General features: G+C 48.0%; 4 non-coding genes across 4 annotated transcripts; 2 read left to right on the plus strand and 2 right to left on the minus strand.

Annotated features, from left to right (window-relative positions):
• The first annotated feature begins 2778 nt into the window (after window positions 1–2778).
• TRNAT-AGU lies at window positions 2779–2852 on the plus strand. The gene has a single exon. It is a non-coding gene; the product is annotated as a tRNA-Thr (tRNA).
• A 5934-nt stretch (window positions 2853–8786) lies between these two features.
• TRNAM-CAU lies at window positions 8787–8858 on the plus strand. Its single transcript has one exon. It is a non-coding gene; the product is annotated as a tRNA-Met (tRNA).
• A 2570-nt stretch (window positions 8859–11428) lies between these two features.
• TRNAQ-CUG lies at window positions 11429–11500 on the minus strand. The gene has a single exon. It is a non-coding gene; the product is annotated as a tRNA-Gln (tRNA).
• Window positions 11501–15142: 3642 nt separating this feature from the next.
• TRNAQ-UUG lies at window positions 15143–15214 on the minus strand. The gene has a single exon. It is a non-coding gene; the product is annotated as a tRNA-Gln (tRNA).
• Between the last annotated feature and the right edge of the window lie 5741 nt (window positions 15215–20955).

The following is a 20955-nucleotide window of genomic DNA, read 5'->3' on the forward strand; positions in this document are numbered from 1 at the left end:
AATGAAGAATATGTAAAATAAAGGCCATAATAGAAACATCAATAGATAAATGTGATCATGGGAGAGTATATTTAAATTGTCCCCAGATAGCAGGGGTGAGATGGATAATTAGATGATGTAATAGCAAGAAGCCATAAAAAGCAGCGAGATCAGAAGGAAATGGACAAAGGATAGGACAAGCAATTTAGGAGAGAGATATATGAAAGCTAACAAATATTATGCAAAAATTTCCCAATTCATTAATCACCACAGAAATAAAAAATAAAAAGAGACAGAACTCTACCGCCATTCGATTGGCAAAAGTAAAAAGCGGAGTAAAACCCATTATCGTAGGACTAGGAATTAAAGAACCCTCGAATCCTGCTGGTAGGATCTGAAATCGAGGATGTCCTCCTGGAGAACTTCTGACTCTGGTGGGGGCTGTCCCCATTCTAGCTCGGAGCTACTCTGCTCCTGCTTCTGAATCTTCCCCGACTCTTCCCACCCCTCAAATCCTACCCGTGACACAGGACACACGGAAGGAAGTTAGTGTCAGCAATGGGTGCATCTTGTGAAACTGGAAGAAACTTTGCTTTTCATTATTAAGCAGTGTAAATGCATACTTTAGAATAGCATGCACGTTCATCTGTAGTGACAGAGAATGTGACCATGGAGCAACTCCGATGGAACTTCAAGTTCTAACACTGTGGCAAAGGAGCTCTGCCAACAGATGGCGCCTTCTGTTTCCACCTGAGAAGCATTCGCGGGGGGAGGCATTGCCCTCCCCCGTGCACAACGAGGATGCTAGACACAAATATGGGACCAGTGGGATATGTTCTGACCCTTGCTGTCAGCGCAGGGCCTTGGTCCCTGACCGGAGCGCAACAGAAGCGATGAGCCTCACACAGGTTTTAGCTTGTTGCCTAGAGGCAGTTTCTAGGCCTCCGCACCCCCGGGGGCTGGCGGGGTGCGGGGAATCTGAGCCAAGCAGCGTCGCTGAACTGGGGGCAAAGATAGCATTTCAGGGAGGCCAGTGCACTTAGCTTATTTGGAGCAGAGTAGCAGAGAGGAGAAAGCTGCAGAGAGAGACAGGGAGAGAGGGAGGCCCAGTGGTGGCCGAGGGCCTTTCTTGCACCTTCAGTGGAGTTCTGGTTCATGATCAAGTGGGGTTAAAACTCCAGGGGCTGCAGAAAGAGCCCCTGGAAAAAAGCAAGCTGCTTACGAAGTGCTGGAAAGAGCTCCCAGCAGCTGCCCTGAAGAGACACACTTCCTGCACCGTTTCCGAATGCGGACTGCAAACCTCCCGGTGGCCAGTGTAGCCAGAGACTTCTGGTCAATGGCGCCGGCTTGCTCAGCCTTTCCTGCTGTTCATCGTCAGACGGGAGATGGGAGATTTAAGCTAAGGGAAGAACTGTTCAATACAAATGAGCGAGAGCTTACAGGGTTCAAAAGAAGAAGCTGTTTCTTTGTCCCAGCGGCTCCAGGTGAAAGCCGATGCTAAGATTAAGAAATGCCCTTCAGGCACACATTGTGAAATCTTCAGTTGGCAGTGCCAAGTGAGTCCAGGTGATCTCTCCGCAGAAAACCCAGGCCTGCCCTGCGTATCCCAGCCGCAAACCCACAAATCGGAAGGGTGGGCCCCCCAGCACCTTTAGAGGAAGCCAAGGTAAACAAGGGCTTATATTCATCAGGTTTGCGAATGCAGTTTTTATTTAATACAAGTTGGAAAACTTTTTCTTCAGTGGGCCAGACAGGAAATATTTTAGGCTTTATGGCCACACAGCGTCTGTTGAAACGACTCACATCTCCTGTTGAAGCAGGGAAGTGGCCACAGATAATAGGAGAAAAGTGTGGCTATGTTCCAATAAAACTTTATAAAAACAGGGAGCTGGCCAGATACGGCCTGCGGGTCAGAGTTTGTGGGCTCCAGATCTAAGGGAAGACGCTCCAACAGCGTTGGTGACATCGCAGATGTGTCAAGAGCACGGTGGTGACACTGACGACTGGAACGCAAAGGGAAGGAGGACAGCACGAAATGAAAAGAGGACCCTGAGCCTCCCAGACTGCGATGGGAAGGAGACTTAGTAAGAGAAATGTCGTATGAACAGGATGGATGATTGGGAGGGTGAAGCCAAGAGTCCAGGAGGACAGTTCCCAGACAGTACGACTGAGTCCCAATCAAGTGGCAGCATGTGCCCACTGGCTTCTGGAATTGCTGTAGATCAGTGTGTCCCTGGTTGTGTTCTCTCTGCCTGGGAGGGTGTACAGAGCTTAGCCGCTGCTTCCTATGCCTGTCTGTGGGAAGACACGTGACTCGTACCTTCAGGCCATAGCTGTTCCAGTCACGAAGAATCCTGCTTGAGCATTCCCACCGAGGAATTTCGTCTGAGCCTTCCCCGGATCTAGATGATGCCATCCTGGATTTCACATTGATGTTGCAAAGGAATCCGACTGGGAGGGAGGGAGTATATTTTGGCATGTGGGAGAGACAGCATCATGGAAGGTCAAAAGTTAGGGGGACATAGGGATAAAATCAGGGCCTCGTTTCTACTATCACTCACCCACAGAGTTGGAAGGGCCGGCTCACTGCTGGTCCTAAGGGATGTGATGGGTCTCAGCACCAAGCAAGATGGGCTTCTCAACCCGGTTCTCGTTCCACAGAGGGAGCATTCTTCTTTGGTTCTGACTGGGGTCCAGGTTCACCTTCTTGCTAGATCCTAAAGAAATTGCTGAAATAAGAACACAGATTAAGGTGTGAAATTTTTAAAACAATATGTGACAAGAGAAGATAGACCATGGGGCTCTGTGGCTTAGTTGGTTAAAGCGCCTGTCTAGTAAACAGGAGATCCTGGGTTCAAGTCCCAGCGGGGCCTCTCCCTTTGTGGTTTTATGAAAACTTGGGTTCGTAGCTGATTGAAACCTCAACACCAGTCTACCCCTCTGAGGCACTTTGTAGAAGAGCTAGAGAATTATTCACCATGAATTAGCAAGGGCGATGCTATGAACTAGACTTGAACTATAGTTTCCTAGTTTTAAACTTTTGTAGCTACTCTCCACATTTCCTAAGAAACGTGCAGTCTCCCTTCACATTTTGCCTTGAATATAATTCAAAAAGACAAGAAAAAAGAGATAAAATGTGCATATTGTATAAATTGAGTGCTGTAATATGATCCCTCCTTCTCCCATGATGCTGCATTCTAGGACATCACTGAATATTTTGAAAAGTAGAGCAAAATGATGGAATCCTTAAAGAGTAAGAATGATTAGTGATGAAACATATGGAAACAAAACACAAGGGAAAACAAGAGAGCGAAACAAGGGACGGGACCTGAAGGACTCAGATGAAAATAAAAGGCTGGAAAAAATGCGTCAAACCCTGCAATAAAGTTTTAATGCGCTAGTGGATCTTTTTCTTTTGATATTCTAGGGCGGGCCCTAAAGTATTACTATATTCGACAAACGCATCCCCTCACCCTCAGTAATGTGCGCATTCCTGTCAAGCACAGGGTGGGCTCCTTCTCAGCTTCTTGCTCCTCCCTGTAAGGAACGCTGAACTCGGATGATTGCTCCTTTTGTGAGCTTCTGGGAGAACTTGTCTATTACTTATGGTCCCAGTGCAAAATGAGAACGCAGGGCCTTTTGTTTAAAAGTTACTGAGATTTTCCAACCGGCCATCGCAGAACATTTACATCAAGGGTCTGGCCTAGTGCGCATGCAGAGGCTGCGAGGGCGAAGCCAGCGTCTCTGGGAGCGCTTCCCCCCCCCCCCCCGCAAAGACTGGATTTTAAAGGACACCTAAAAGTGGAATGGAATCCCAAGTGATGGTCCATGACATCAAGTAGTTTTAGGAGAGAGCTCGAAGGTACTGACGCGGGAATGTTACACCATATAAACAAAACCTGTGAAAACAAACGTGGTGGAAGAACCTTCTCTCCAGCTGAAAGTTTTTCCGGCTCATGTTCTTTTCTCAAGCGACTCCTCCTTCCAGGTCCCGGTAAATGTCACTTGGCCTTGGCGACAGGGCGCACAGACACCTTGTCCCGGCGCGTCCCCCTGACTCTGTAACTTGGGCTGTGTTCCACGCAGCAAGGCTGCGCGCTGGATGCTCTTGGTAGGTTTGAATGCGAGGCTGGGTCAGAAGGGGTGAGAGGTGTCCACGGAACGCGCGATCGAACTGTGAGAGAGAAAAGCTCACCCGCCGCGGGGCACGCGTGTTTCCGCCCGGTCTCGAACACGCGACCTTTCGCGTGTGAGGCGAACGTGATAACCGCTACACCACGGAAACCCCTGCGCGCGCCTGGGCGCTCTGGTAGCGCTCTCCTCGCGCTCTCCTCGGCTTCCTGCATGCGCGCGCGCTGGTTCCTAAAACCCTGGGGTCTTCTCCCCACTCGGGTCTGTTTCGGAGTCATTTGTCTGCAGCCGCATTTTCAAGCCGATCCAAACCAGCACCACGCCGAGGCCAGGAGCTATCCGACTCCCAGATATTCTTAAGTATTCAAGTTCTGGGAGCCTTCTGCTAAAACCATGACCAGCCCCAGAATAATCTCAAACATCCTGGCGCTCACCAAGCTTGCATCTTCCTCCTGCATCCCTCGGAATTCCTTCCCACCGGCTCACCCAGCGTGGAAATGATTGCCAAACTTTGCTGGGTTTACCTTCAGACTCTGTGAAATGCCCCCCCCCCCACCCCGCCACCCCATTCTTCATGGGTCCCTAGTTCAGGCCCTTGATAGCTGTTCTTCCCCCTCTCCGCACAGCCCCCAGGCATGGCTCTCAGTCTATTCCCTGACTACCTTGAAATTCAAAACTTCACTTCCTTTCATTAAATTCGGCAAACAGAAACCATTTTCTTTCCTAATATAGGTACTTATTATTTTTTAATAGAGTTTTTTTTTTTTTAAAGAGCTGTTTCAGGTTCACAGAGTAGAAGGTACAGACATTTGCTGAGAGTTCTTACCATGAAAGGAAGTTGGATTTTGTTGAATGCTTTTTCTACATCTTTTGATCTGATCATGTACTTTTCTCTCTTAGCCTGTTGGTGTGATGGATTCCATTAAGGGATTTTGAATGTTGAACCAGCCTTGCACACCTGGAATAAATCCCACTTGGTCGTGGGATATTCTTTTTCTACGTCATTGGATTAAATTTGCTACTATTTTGCTGTGGATTTTAGTATCTGTGTTCATAAGAGATACTGGTCTGGAGGCGTCTGTTCCTGTAATGTCTTTTTGGTAGTGGTATTAGGGTAACCTGGCCTCATAGAGCACGCTTTGAAGTATTCCCTCTGCTTCTGTATTTTGAAAGAGATCATAGAGAATTGGTATAATTTCTTCCTTAAATGTTTGGCAAAATTCACCATGAACTTATCTGGGCCTGAAATTTCTGTTTTGGAATGTTATTAATTATTGATTCAATTTTTTAAACACGTGTAGCCTTGTTCAGATTATTTCTTTCTTCTTGTGTGAGTTTTGGCAAATTTTGTCTTCACAATTTCAATTGGTCCGTTTCATCTAGGTTATCCACACTGTGGGCATAAAGGTTGTTCATAATAGTCCTTTCTTATCCTTTTAGTATGCATGGGATCTGTAGTGATGTCCCCTCTTTCAATTCTGATATCATTAATTTGTGTCCTCTCTCTTTCTTAGTTAGCTTGGTGAGAGGCTGATTGATTTTATTGATCTTTTCAAAGAACCAGCTTTGGTTTCAATGATTTACTGTTTCTAATTTCTGCTCTAATTTTTCTTTCTTTCTTTTTTTTTTTTCTGCTTACTTTGGATAATTAGGACTTCTTTTTCTCCTTTCCTAGAATGGAAGCTTAGATGATTCATTTCAGATCTTTCTTCATTTCAAATATATGCATTCAATGCTATACATTTCCCTATAAGCATTTCTTTCACTGTATCAAAGAAATTTTGATAAGTTGTATTTTCATTATCATTTAATTCAAAATATTTTTAAATTTCTCCTGAGAATTTTTCTTTGACTCGTGTGTTATTTAGAAGTGTGCAGTTTAGTCTCCAGGTATTTGGGGATTTTCCTGCTCTCTGTTATTGATTGCTACTTTGATTTCATTGTGGTCTGAGAGCAGACATGTATGATCTCAATTCTTTTAAATGTGTTAAGGTGTGTCTTATGGCCCAGAATGTGGTCTATCTTGGTGAATGTTCCATTTGAGTTTAAGAATGTGTGTTCTGCTGTTGTTGGATAAGCTGTCTGGAGATGCTGATTTCGTCAAGGGAGAATCGAACCCCTTATCATTCTATAATGCTCCTTTCTATCCCTGATAATTTTCCTTGGTCTGAAGTTGGCTCTGTCTGAAATTAATATCATTACTCCTTCTTTCTCTTTACTAATGTTAGCATGGTATACCTTTCTCCATTCATTGACCTTTAGTCTGTAAATGTCCTTATATTTAAAGTGGGTTTCTTGTAGACAAAATATACTTTAGTCTTGTTTCTTGGTCTACTCTGACAATCTCCGTCTTTTAATTGGTGCATTTAGACCATTGACATTTAAACTGATTCCTGATAGAGTTGGATTAATATTTCCCATAATATTTCCCACATTTTCTATTTGATGCCTTCGTTTTTCATTCCTATTTTTGTCTTCTACTCTTTTTCTGTCTTTTGTGGTTTTAACTGAGCATTTTATATTATTTCATTTTCTCTCACTGACAGACTGAGCCCACAGCACACAGCGCTTCCGGTCTGTCCCCTCACACCTTGAATGACTCCAGAAAGAACTGCGCATCACAGACCTTATTTAAGAAGTTTCTAGGGAAAGCCAGACCCAACAGGGGAGGAAACGATAAGGGCAGTAGAGGGACCTCAGCAAGCCGTGAACACAGCATCACTCCTGGCCAGGTAAACGTAAAACCCCACACTGCAGGCCTGTTGACCTCAGTTACTTTCACCAGCACTCGTGTTTGGCTTTCAAAAAAAATGACAAGTCATGCTGAAAGGCAAAACCACAATTTTTAGAGACAGAGAAAGCCTGAGAATTAGATTCTTAGCAGAAATTTTTGGAGTCATCAGACCAGGAATTTGAAACAACTATGATTAATGTACCAAGGGCTTTCAGGGGAGAGAACGTTTTTCTTTCCCCTCTGAGGGTCCCTGGCTGGGTCTGGAAATTAGACTGACAGAGACTGATGCACAGGAGGAATGCACACACATTTATGTGAGTTTTACAGGGCGGGGGGCTCCCTAAGGAAGGAAGACTCGGAAACAGGGCTACAGCCGAGGGCTTTTATGCCGGGTTTGATGAAGAAGGCCAGAGGCCTTGCCTGGAGAGGAGCCAGGATAAGAATGATGGCGGACTTCTCAGAAACCATGCAAGCACGAAGAGTGGAGTCAAATATTTAAAGCATTGAGAGAAACTACTACCAGTGTGGAATTCTGCTACAGTGAGACTATCCTTCAATGTGCCGAAGGAGACTTTGTCAGGCGAACAAGAGTAGAAGGAATACATTGTCATAGATGGGCCTTGCAAGAAAAGTACTTCACAGGGAAGGCAGACGAAGTCTGCAGAAGCTACGGAAGAACACCCCAGAAGGAATACAGGAAGGAGATTGTGTCCAGGGACCTGGTGGGCAGTCTCCTGGGTCTCCCGAGGCCTCCAGGTCACAGGGACCCTGTGGGCCTCAGGGAGCAGGGGCTGGGTAACAACATGAGCTTCTGAGTCTCATCCCTAGATGGTAAGTGCCAGGCCCCCAAATCTGGTGGTCCCGGGTCACCTCTGGGGGGGACCTGGATCTGTGTTGCTGGGGATCCATCTTGTGCACTCGAATTCCTCAGCTTTCTCCTGTTTTGCAGTGTCTTCCTAACCTCCACATATCTGCCTCAGGCTGCCTGCCTGTTTCTTCAAGAAGGAAAAAACTCAGAAAGAATGGCTGGAGCCAGGGGTGGCAGGATGAGGCCAACCCCAAATCTGCCACTTTGGCATGAGGATTATTTTGAGCTGAAGGCACCGGAGAAGCAGCAAGAAAAGCTCTCTGCCCTCCCCCCATGGGCCTCAAAGCAGGACAGAAGTTTACAAAGGGGCCCATCCTCCCCTCTCCACCGGGCAAGACGGAAGTTAATCCCCAGGACAGCTCTAGACCCTTCTGATGGAGAAGGCACAACCTTAAATCTGCGTAACACACCTCCTCCTGCGTCCTGGGCTTGTCCGGGTCAACTCCCCGTGACTGGCCTCCCGCACACGCTTCTCTCTTTGTCCTTAGCGGACGCTGGTGCCTACAGAGTTCCCAGCCAAGGGCTTCCAAGAGTAGAGAGAATGATTTGCCCTCCCCTTCCAGAGTAACGGACACCCTATGTGCCCTGGGGCTGGGTCCACAGGTCCTTCGTGAAGGCGGAGAGACCCCTAGAAAGGCAGGTGCAGGAGCTGGTGACCCAGCGGAGGAAGGCTGCGCAGGGGCCTCGGGTGCGGGGGGCTGGAGGGCACGGGGGTCCGGGTGCTGGAGGGCCCCGGGGTGCCGGGGGGCTGGAGGGCATGGGGTGCGGGGGGCTGGAGGGCACGGGGTGCCGCGGTCTGGAGGGCATGTGGTGCCGCCGCGCAGACGCCTCTCCCAGCCGCTCCGGGGGCCGGGAAGCCGGGCTTCTGCGCTCCTCCTAGCCCGCAGAGGGTGCGGGGGCTGGGCCCAGAGCGGCTCCCCGAGGCGCGGCCGGCTTCCTGGAGGAGGCGGTCCTGCGGAGGCCGAGGCTGGAGCCAGGCGCAGGGGAGAAGGAAGTAAGGGAAGTGTGAAACAAGCTGGCGAAGGGCCTGATCCTTCCCATGGTAAATAGTAAGAGCAGACCCACTTTCTGCGGAGCAGAGTGGCGCAGCGGAAGCGTGCTGGGCCCATAACCCAGAGGTCGATGGATCGAAACCATCCTCTGCTAAGCGTTTTTTACTCCCTGTGTCTGGAGGGAGGTGGCCTCAGAAAGTAAGTGCATGCCCCTTAACTAAAATTCATCTCTGACATTGTATCTGATTTCTAGATATGTGTGGTATTTTCCACCCTTCTCCCCAATTGAGTGTATAGTTCTCTTGCTCATTTCAAAGTGGAGGCAAATCTTATCTAGAAGAGAAAAAGGGAAGGTGACAAACCCGTGTTTGCTTCCAACAGGTTAACCCACCTTCCAGTGAATAGAATCTACCTCGAGGTGGCATAGCACTTTATATTTCCTTGCATATTTTCTTACACTTGAAGGAAAAACATTACTTTTGCCTGAGACCGTTGGTTACTGTAAATCTATATTGTCTTTTTTGCTTGGATGGGAGTTTTCTGCTTCTTTCACTCTTTTGTCTATTTCTATGCATGATTTCATTACATTCATTTCAAGTTGATGGTAATGGGCTGCAAATTCTTCTCTAAAGCAATTTATGTACACTACCTGGGAAGATGTCTTTTATAGCCTCTCCTTGTCCATATCCACAGAAACTGGATTCTTGGCAATGTCATGAGAAAAACAAGAAGTTAAATGTGAAATGGTAGAAAACATTGGAATACATTAAAATGAAACATTTTGTGCATCAAATTCCATGGACAAACAAGGAAGAAAAATAGTCTTCCTGATATATTTGCAGAAGAAATTGAGAGAAAATTACTAATCGAAATTCTTTTAATGCGTGCCTAGAGTGTGGCAGGAAAATATAAACTCTTCTAAACAATGGGAATTCACAGAGCAAGATATCAAAAGCAAAAATATTAATAAGAAGGTGTATGCGGTAGACCTGGTATGTTCCCTCAGTTTAGTGGTGAAGATGTTCCTGTTTGGCAAGACCAACCATCTTCAATTTATTTTGCTTGTTTACCCCCTAAGAGCATTTTAATTAACTTTAAATGTCCAGGTATAGTAGATCGGTTGAATAAACAGTGACATACAGACTCAAAGGAGAAGCCCTGTGCAGTTACAAAAGAAGACATAGACTGATTTCCAGGAGATATTATTAAGTGGGGGGGGGGGGGGGGGGGGGGGGGGCAAACCAGTGCGGATGAACATTATACTATGCTACCATTTTTTAAGAAGGGGAGTCAGGAAAACCTACACATTTAGTATTATTCTTAGATAACCCGTGAAGCTGGTTATCTTAGAAGGTAGTAATAGTTGTGGGGGGAATTGAGTATAAAGGAATATGGGAAGAACATTTCGCTGAGTATACTTTTTGGCAAACTTTTACCTTTTGAAAGCATGTGAAAAATCCACCTGAAAATTAGAAATGAACCAGTCTGACGGAGATGATGGAGGGGGCTGCTTTGGCCCATCCCTTCATTGTTTTAACCAAGAACAGTGTCTTTAAGCAATTTTAATTCCTTGGAGTCTTTATGAATTGCCACGGTATTTTGTGTTCTCCCACATTGCTTTCCAGTGGTCTTCTAAAAGGTGTCCTCATAAATTTAAATCACTCCAAAGAATGTAACGGCTAGCATATGGTAAAATTTGGACATGAAGAAAGAGTCCAATCAATGATTGGATTTTGTCCACTGGAAACTAAAAGCTCTAACAATTTGATATGGACTAGCATTCTCTAAAAATATACTTGGTGAAATAAGTAGGACAGAGAAAGACAAATACCATATGACCTCATTTGTATGTGGAATCTAACACAAAAACAAACAAAAGAGCTCATAAATACAGAGAACCAATCGGTGGCTGTGGAAACAGAAGGTGGCAAAATGGAAGACCAGGGTCAAAAGCTACAAACTTCCCGTTACAAGAGAAGTAAGTCCTGGGGAGGTAATGTATATCATGGTGACTATCATAAATAATACTGAACTGCATATATGAAAGTTGCTAATAGAGGAGATCTGAAAAGTTCTCATCACAAGTAAAAAAAAAATGTAACCATGTATGGTAATGGACGTTAACTAGATTTATTGTGGTGATCATTTCGCAATATATATAAATATCAAATCATTATGTTGTACACCTGAAACTAATGTTATATATTAATTATACCTCAGTTTAAAAAATATGGCATGCTTTTATTTAACAGTTGAAAAATGTTCATGAATTCTTTTTCTTTTAAAAGTATTTCTATTCTATAACTGTCACAGAATTATGTCCCAAAATATTGCATTTTTATACTTAAAGGCTGTGATTAATTACCTTATCATACTAGTCTAAAACAGAAGAACATAAAAATTGAGATATGATTTTTAGTTATTTCAAGTGTTTGTCTTTCTATTTTAAGTGTTTTTCTTCTGGTTTGAGTTGTCTTTAAATTCAGTAGCATGCAATCAATAAAAAGTAAGTATAAAATTTTTCATACGTATACAGTATATGAAAAAGAAAATTGTATTGGAACTTAATGAAAGGGATGGGATTTCTCCCCCCCTCCCCCTTTAGGTCATGGGTCTGCAGATGACAATTTCTAGGGGCTGGAATGGAAAGGATTTAGTAAAGATAGTAAAATGGTCAGTAGTTTACAGAAAGGAGCTAGGAATCGAATTAAAAGACACAGATCGAGGTCCCACCGAGATTTGAACTCGGATCGCTGGATTCAGAGTCCAGAGTGCTGACCATTACACCATGGGGCCCACTTGCTGATACTGCTTTCTAATGTTTGGATGACAGTTTTCCTTCCCCAAGTCCCCTGACCTTTCTGTCTAAAAGGTACATACAAGCACGCTCTGCTCTTCCTCCTCTGGGATGATGTGGACGGTCACCTATTGCACACCTTCTACACCAGAGTCTTACTGAACAGCCCTGACTCCAGACGTCAGGAATCCCCGCTCCAGCCCCGAATTCCCTCCCACGCGGTTGGGGAGCTGGGCGCCCGCGCCCCTGTCCCTTCGCTGGAAAGCGGGCGAGGCCGTGGCGGAGCCCGAGCCCTCCCCGAGGAGCAGGCTCCGTGACAGGTGTTTCGTGGCGTTATCTCACCTCAGGCCCACGGCCGCCCGGAGGTGGGACCATTGTCGCCCTTTACTGGGGAGCCACCTGAGGCACAGCCCTGAGGTCCTCACGCTGCTTTATCAGAATCTGTTCCTTCCACCAACAACGGTCCTAACTGCGAAGGTAGCCGGAGGCTGCGGACGCCCTGCCAGAGTAATGTTCACGCGAGTACAAGTGCTCGGACCGCGGGGCGGGAGGAGGGTCGCTGGGGCGCCTGTGGGGGGGGGGGACTGGGGACGAGGCGGGAGGAGGGTCGCCGGGGCACCTGTGGGGGGGACTGGGGACGAGGCGGGAGGAGGGTCTCCGCGGCCCTGGGGCACCTCGGGTCGCGGTGGGGGCCCCTCAGAAGCTCTCCCGCACCAGCCCCGCGCCCTCGCATCCTCCTCCCAGACGGAAAGCGGGCGCCCGGGAGGCCCCCGCACTCACGCGGAGGCTCTGCGCCACCCGCCGCGCGTTGCCCGCACTCGGGTGGGCGCCCCCTGTCGAGCCCACGCGGCCTGGAGAACGCGCGCGCGTGTGTGGAGGGGGCGCGTCTTGCACAAAGCGGGACGCCGTGCTGACCGCGCGCCGGACGGAGCTACCTGGGGGCCTCCCGCCCGCTCGGGGCGCGACTGCACTCGGCGTAGGAGCGAGGGCCCCGGCCCCTGCGTCGGCTGCGCGGGATTCGGAGCCTGGGGATGCCGGACCGCCTGCTGGCGATGCAATTCCCGGCCTGCGCGGGGGGCTGCCTCCCGGGGTCTCGGGGCGTCGCGGAGCCGCGCTTCCGGCCGGCGCGCCCTCTGGTGGACACGGGCGGTAGAGCGCAGCGCCGCGCCGCGAACCAGCCCCGACACCCCAACAGGCGCAGCTCACCTCCACAGCACGCAGCTCTCCCTGTAAATACCGGGATTCTCGGGGATTCCCTTGCACAGGCAGTTTTGCAGGGCGGCTCTTACTGGCAACTGGGTCTTTTCTGGAAAGCTGGGCTGGGAATTTTCCTCAAGCTAGAACGGGTGGAGGATGGTCAAGGTCGGTTCGTGGTTTGCACAGAGGGGGTAGGAGATCCTCGGGAGAGAGGGTAAAAATCCTCCACAGGTGAGTCCAAACTGTCAAAACCTGGCAGGCATAAGGAGAAGGTCCTCACAGAGGAAATACTTTTAAGCCTGCGCTGTGAAATCCGCAGATGTCCCATTCCTTGACAAAACTAGTCAGAGATGAATACACTAGTTTGATCACATTTTCCAATGCCAAAGGGAAAAACAGGTCCAATGGCCTTGGCCCTGCGGGGTCCAGAAGGCGCCCCTGACTTGAGCAGCCCTGGCTCTCCGTCTAGCAGACAGGATATCCGTGCTGCTCCTGGGCCGCCCCCTGCGGGCCTCCTTCCCTCCCTCAGCTGACGGGGGTGGGAGCCAAGGTGGGGCATGAGCAGGAGCCCACGAAGTGCACGGTTCAGAAGACAGTATCTCCTTCCTGAGCCCGCAGAAAGGAAATAGGGGCACCGTCAGCCCAAAACCGCGCTTCCTGGGCAGCACTCACAAATCTGCAGTTTAATCACAAACGTGCAATTAGTGCTTTCCAGAGGCTGGGCCCCTGACAGGCGCTGGGCTCCTTACAACCAATAGGTAATCAAAACTAGGCGCATGCAGACCTCAGGATGACTGGGCAGGTATGCAGCGAAAGGAGCCTTTCTTCCCTGAGGTGAATTATCACCCCAAAACACGCAAAATACAGTGGTCCAATCCCCCCACCCCTCCTGCCTTTAGCTACTGAGTGGCCTCATTAAGACAAGTCCTGGTTGGGGCCTCCGACTCTTGGTTTCGGACCAGATCATGATCTCCCTATCAGGGGACTGAGCCCCTGGTCTGGGCTCCGGGCTCACCAGGGAGTCTGCTTCCCCCCTGCTCCTCCACTGTGCCCCTCCCTCCCCGCTTGCTCACTCTCTTTCTTAAATAAATACATAAATAAATCTTAAAAAAAAAAAAGTCATGGTTGAAATTCATCTCCAAGGAGACTTGTGCTCCAGTCTTGGGCAAAGCCTGTTCTTAGTACAGGTGTAGACTCGGGGTCCTCGAAGGAAAAGGAGTCAGAAGAAATCTGGGGGAGCAGAGCAGAACGTTTTGGAAGCAAGCATGGACAAGAGCTCTTCTGCGTTCTGGGATGATGAAGCCAGAGTAGGCGAAGGGCTCTGCACTGGGCAAGTCTTGATGAACTCCTGCCCCGAGCCAGGGGCTGTGGGACGGAGCACTGAAAGGCGAACAGGCCCCAGGACCGATCCCTCCAGCCGGAGAGCGTGCTGTCTTGCGCAGGAGGGAGGGCCTATTAAACAAGCGGTTGGGACAGGTATGAGAGCGGGCTTTGGGGTCCTGGGGAAACTCAGACGAGGCGCTTAAGCCCAGGTAAAGGGAGCCAAGGGTGGCCTCCGGGAGAGGGGCTGAAAGGTCTAGGTTAGTATTTGAGGAGTGGGCAGAGAATCGGACCGCATGGCCCGAGCGCAGAGAGGAGGGCAGAGCGCAAAGCCACTCAGCAGATGAAAACTGGCAGGAGGGGGGGAAGCGGGAAACTAGACACGAGTTCAGCCCGGCTGGTGACTAGACGCTAACGGGGGCGGGCGCCTGTGAGGGGCAGGAACGGCGAAGAGGAGGCTGCAGTGGAGCTGTGGGCGCGCTAAGGTAGCGCCATCGAAAGGCGGGAGGCCCTCCCTCGGAAGCCGAAGGGCTTGCGCTGGCTGCGAACGCTCCGCGGTGAGCCCGGGGGCGGCCGCCCGCAGCGCGACCCCCTCGAGGGCGGCGGCGTCCCTGAAGGACGAGGACAGAACCCCAGAATTTGCAGCTGCGCTGGGCCCGAGGGCCGACGTGAGGCCACAGACGGCTGGCCCGCCTGTCCGCCCGCGTGGCGTGAAGCCGTCGCCTGGGCGTCCGGGGGACAGGCGGGGAGGGCGCCCCCGAGGCCGCTCCTCGGCCCAGGATCCCGTCCCGTTCCGGCCTTACAGTCGCAACGTGGCCCTCCTTCTAAGGCCCAAGTCCTCGGTTGTGCGCAGATTCCCCTCTGGGCGGCAAGCAGGGCCGACGGGGGAGCCCCCCGCCCCGCCCCCGGGCCCCCCGGGCCCCCGCACCGCTAACTGGACGGGCCGCCGCTTCTCCCTGCGCCGCTCTCTGCCCCTGGTCTCGCTGCCCCACGTGGGCTCAGACTTCCTAATACCCGTGCTCGTCCTGGCTGCCGTATTGGCTGGGTTACGGGGGGAAATGTTAGTTTTAAGAGAGGAGAGAGCGGGAAGAAAAATGAAGGAAATCTGCGCAGAGGATTCGCGAAGGTCCCACCGAGATTTGAACTCGGATCGCTGGATTCAAAGTCCAGAGTGCTAACCATTACACCATGGGGCCGGCGGGGGCCGCTGCCTCGCGGGTAACTCTTGTGATGAACGTGCAGCACGGAGGCCCAACTCCCAATTGCCACTCTTGAAGGATTGTTTCCCCCCCTTTCCGATCACACTGCCCCGCCCCTTGCGGGGGTGTTTTGAAAACGTGTGAGTGGTGGTGGTCTCCATGCGTGGGGCCCAAATGGCTCGTACGGGTCAGGACCAGAGAGGCTGGAAGTCCTGAGAGTCGCCGGACAGTCCCAGACAAGAACCATCCTTAGGATGGCACAGCCTTTGCAAACGGACCTGTAGGTTTCATCTGGTTTTCAGGGCCTTTTCTAACAGCGACATTCCCGCTCCCGCCTTTGTCCCCTTCCATCCACCCCGAATGATCACACATACAACTAGGGCAGGGTAGGGCCTCGTTAGGACTTTGACTTTTATTCTGAGGTGGGAGGTGACAGCTTCTGGCTGGGTGTCCTGGGAGATTCACCATCGGACTGGTAGGAGGAGTCTGACCGCCGTGAGGCCACCATCCTGTGAAGAAGCCCGGCCCGCACAGTAGCTCCGGCTGGCAGTCCCAGGGGACGGGCGGTGGCAACGGACAGACCCGTGAGTGAAGAAGCCTGCAGAGGATTCTAGCCCTCAGCGCCTCTATCACGAGCCACCCACCTCAGGAAAACTCCCGTCGGAGGCTCCAGACATTCCGGAGCGCCTCCTGACCAGAGTCCAGGACTATAGCAAAAGGTTTGCTTTGTGGCACCAAATTTTGGGCTGGCTTACTATGCAGTAACAGTAACAAAAACAAAAACAAAAAACCCCCCAAAACCCAAAAACCCACAAAACCCTCTAGAAAGGGCAGGTGTCCATATCTACTCCCTCAGTACTGCCCAAGAGGACTGTCCTCAATTTTTTTTTGTCACCATAAGTAATATGTTAATGAACATCAGTGTTCATGTCTTCTTATGGGCCTGTTTAAGATCTTGTTATATACTTCCAAAAATGTTGATTGTTTACAGAATTGTTAGCCTTGGGATCTGCAAAAGTCGGATGAAATGGGAAGAGTTAAAAATATGAAGTAGATGACTAAGGATAAGAAAATCCCCAAAGACATCCTCTAAGCACCACGTATATGTTATTCTATTAAGCAGTAAAAAGCCATCCGTTGGGACATCAGTCCCTCAGTGTCATTCCAGACTGTCTTGGTCCTGGGGGTATGTATGGCTGGGAACAAGATTCCTCTTAGAATTCACCTCTTTAGGGAGAGTTTTACAAGACTGTCATTCGCTTTCCTAGACCTAGATCCTAGCGGAGGTGGGGCCATCTTCTCTTATTTTGCAGAGCTTATCTTCAACTATGTAAAAACTTTCAGAGTTTTGAGGCTCAATGCAGGAATTAAGTTGGACTCAGAGAAAGAGGCAGACATGTGAAGCTCAAAACTTCTCACCCCATTACTCCCTTTTCTACAACCACACCAGCCTCTCTTGCTGTTTCCAGAACATGCTAAGCAGGGAGCTGACTGGGGAACTTTGCCCTTGTTCCTTCCACCTAGAGTAGCTTCCCCCCATGGTGACTCCTTCAGCACTCCATGCCAGTGAATCCCCAATGAGGCCCTGTCTGCATACCTTCCTTCAAGCTGTGACTCCCAGCTCCTTATCCACTTCCCTGCTTTATTTTATACAAACTACTTCATCAAGGAGCTGACATATTATAGATTTTATTAATTTATTTCCTATTGTCTGGCTCCCTCTTCCCCTCAATGTGCCACAAGAAGAGGAACTCTCACAGGCTTTTTTCACTGTGTCTCCTCAATGCTAGACTAGCACCTGCCGTATAATAGATGGTCCTATTTTATGATTAAATACATTAATTTTCTGTACACACAGAGGTGAAGTTACTGGCTCTCCAATGATTTGCCTGACTTATAACTGGAATTTGCAACAATGTGCATATTCTTCTTCTTCCCTTAATGCGTGATGCTTAATTATGTTCCTGTTACACACATAGTCTCAAGCTCTGTGGATTATTCAGACCTTTATGACAGTTTCTATCTTGTCAACATGTTCTATGTTCTGAGACAGACTGAAGAGTAAGTTCATAGAGAAAAATGAGAGGTTAAAGGAAACCATTTTAGAAAAAAAGCTTGCGTGAAAGAAGATGGGGAATGTTTTTACACTAAACAGAAAAAGAAAAACCAAAGAAGTCCCTTCTTACTGACAATAAGCCAATAAGTACATATGAAAGAAGGACCTCCTGGATGGTAGAAGACAAAGCCCCGTCAAAGGATGCCAATTCTCTTGTAAGAAAGAAAATCCTCTTCAACCTCTTTTCTATTTCTTCATGTAAAATATAAATTCAAGGCTGCTCTGTGGGGCCCTGTCTGCATACCATGTTGCCTGGCCAATATGGAGTTCTGGGTCAGTGGTCAAAGCTGCCACCCCATTATTTTCAGTTAATAAAAACCCCGGAGTGTCACTTGATTTGTAAGGAGTCTCCTGGGACTTTCAAATACTAGACATTGTTGCACAGATCTTAGTCCTGGATCAGAGCAGTGTGCCATTCTGGTCTCCTGGCTTATTTGATTATATGCTACAAAGATAACAATGTTGCATATGAAGTCTTTCCTTTCAACTGGTAATAAATACTTGTAAGATTCCTCTACTAGTTCCAAAATAGACCAGTGCTACTACTTTCTTTTTCTCCTTCATGCTCATGGAGGAAAGAAATCCTATGAATGCTGGATTGATTTAATAATTTGAGAGTCTGCTTCACTTAAATAACCATACACTCTCATATTGGCATCTAGAATTTGGCATATTTCAGAACCTTACTTGATAAGCTCTTCACAATCCCTACCTAGTTGTTTTATCCTGAGGTCCTGTCATCATTTTAAGGAGCCTGCGCCTAGTACAGAATGAAGCCCTGGGTTTAACATTCCGACAGACTCATTGCTCAGTCCCTTGGGCTGCTCTCTTCTGCCTACCCTTGTAGACTCTAGCCCCACCAACTACTACTGATTCTTGGAATGTGATACCCGTTTTCTTACTTCATCTGCCTAGAAGAGTTGTGTATCACCCCCACCCCTACTGGGAACATTATCTATCCTGTGCTCCTGAGGCTTTCCACACATGTCTTTACTGAGGCATTTATTTATTAATATTATTTTATCAATATTTGAGCAGGGAGATTCCCAGATTCATTCATTCATTCATTCATTCAGTGGCAATGCATCCATGATTTAAAATTCAAAGAGCATGAAAGGGTTACAACTGAAAAGATCCTCCCTTCATCCATGGCAGCTTACCTAGTATCCCTCTAGAGATATTTTACAATCGTATAAACATACATGTAGAAAGTTCTACTGCACACTACCCTGTACTTTTTGCACTTGCCAATAGATCTTGGAAATCATCACATATCAATACCTGGAAAAGGCTGATAATATACAGTGGTTATAAATATGGCGTCTGAAGCTAGATTTTTAAAAAAATTATGTTTTCACTACTCATTAGCTGTGCAACCTCAGGCAATTTACTCAACCTCTCTGAATCCCCATTTTATAATTTATAAAACAGGCATAGTAGTAATTTAACTCATAAGGTTGTTATAAAGATTAAATAAATGGATGTATGTAAGGAATCTTTTAGGACATTATCTGGCAATAAATTTAGGACATTATCTGGTAAGCAATAATTACTAGGTACTGTTATTATGAAGAAGAGCATTCTCAATTGTTTTTACCATCAGATAGAATAATGCATTGTAATTCATTCCCTTGTTTTTGATCACTCAGGTTGCTCCTAGTCATTTGTACTACAAACTGGGCTGTTGCAAAACCCTGTAATATGCCACTTTGTACATTTTCAAGACTGGTGCAATTCCAGAGGTGGTGTTTGTGGGCGTAAAAATATATGCATTGTTTTGAGAGATATTGCCAAATTTTCCTCCATGAAAGTTTTACCTATTTTCAGAGCCACCAGTGATGAATGAGAATTACGATCACGGAGTCTTGTTCAGGAATTTCCATTCCTAACCCAACATACAATGAGCAGCCTACAGTGAACAGTAAATACTAAATAAAATGTTAGTTAATTGGATGGAAGAATGGTTTAGGAAATACAGTTGGGTTTTGGGGGGGCAGCAAGAAAAGCATTTTAAAATCCACTTTGGCATCTTCTTTGCTAGTAAAGTCACTGAAGATTATTGGAAGGCAAGGTATAAATAGTTAACTTTGATCACTTTGAGTTAGTCTACTATTACAGAGATTTATTTTAGAATCTGGAAAGAGTAATAAATAAATATTACTGCAGTTTTGTTAATACCTTATTGCAACAGGGTAGCAGAAGATCATAAATAGAATTTTGGGCAGACTATAATTGACTTATTGGCTTTCCTGTAGCAAAATGCTTTCCTATTGTAATAATTTGTCTTCACACTTATTATGTCATGTGATTCTAATACATATGAAAAGATAGAAGGGCAAAAAGACAAATGAACATTGAGACAATAAAAGCTGCAAGCTCCCTCTACATTTATCAAAATAATCTTCAAGTTATTCCCATTTTAGAGAAGAAAGATATAGAGATCCATGCCTTATGTAATCTGCTGCAAGACACAGAGCCAAGAAGTGGCCTTGTTGTGCTAAGAACCTAGCCCTGCTCTGGGAACATAGTTAATGCCCAATAAATTTGAATAAATGAGTAGTTACCATGAGAGAATGACTGGTAGAAGCAAAGGCCTGTTTTCAGTCTTCATTTGCACTTGCCGTTCTCACAAATGTGGGGATTATGAAACAGACAGTAGATCCTACTACAAGCACGGACTCAAAATTTGGAAGCTTAAATTCCATTCACTCCATTTTTTGCTGTGTGAACTTGGGAAAGTTACTTCTGTTTTGCCTTATTTGAGAGACGGAGATGACTGTACCTACTTCATAGAGCTGTTCTAAGAAGTTCGCACACCCCGGGCCCTGGAACAAGCCATACCGTACCCCGTGCGTTTGCTAGCAGTATGTGCATTCCACAGATCGGCACTCAGTGGGGTTCAGTACACATGCTCAGCAAGTGGCGGAGCTGAAGCCAGAAGCCCACCTTTCCATTCCTATTCCGAGGAGCCGAAGAACCTCACTGTACCTTGTGCTCGCATTTGCAGCTTGGCAAGTAGCTAGCGGAGACCCACATTCGCTAACTTCTTTTTCTTGCCTCAAATATTCACACCTGACTCCACAGCAGCCGCTTTCCCCTGCGAAGGCACCGCAAAGACTGCCTCACCTTCACCCAAGACGGCCTCAGACTCAAAAGCTTCGGGACCTCCCTCCCTCCACCTTTGGAACGAGGAAGGAGGCAGAACCAGAACGCTGAGGCTTTCCCGCCCGCGCAGCTCTAGTTTTCAGTTTATCTGAAGGGTTCACGACTGTGTCCCCGCCCCTTCCCCCTGGAGTGCGCCGATTTTTACTTTTGGCCTTAGGGTTCCCATCTATAATGTCATCAGGTCTAGCTGCGGCAAAGGTAGGGACTGGGACTGGGAGTGGGTGGTGCCAAGCGCCACCGTAACGTGCTGCGCGACATGCAGGCACCGCCAAGCCCCTCATCCGGCCTCACTTACCGGAGACGCGCTCGAGGTGTTCCTGGAGAACGTGATTCGGGACGCCGACGCCTACACGGAACACCATGCGTTTTTCAACACGTAAAGCGCAACGGCTCCTTCTTGGTAAAACTTAAGTGGCTCTGAAAAGAGCCTTTGGGTTGCGGTCGGCTGCAGGCGGGC

The sequence above is a fragment of the Neomonachus schauinslandi genome, chromosome 8 (genome assembly GCF_002201575.2).
Source record: "Neomonachus schauinslandi chromosome 8, ASM220157v2, whole genome shotgun sequence".
In the NCBI taxonomy this organism is placed as follows: Eukaryota; Metazoa; Chordata; class Mammalia; order Carnivora; family Phocidae; genus Neomonachus; species Neomonachus schauinslandi.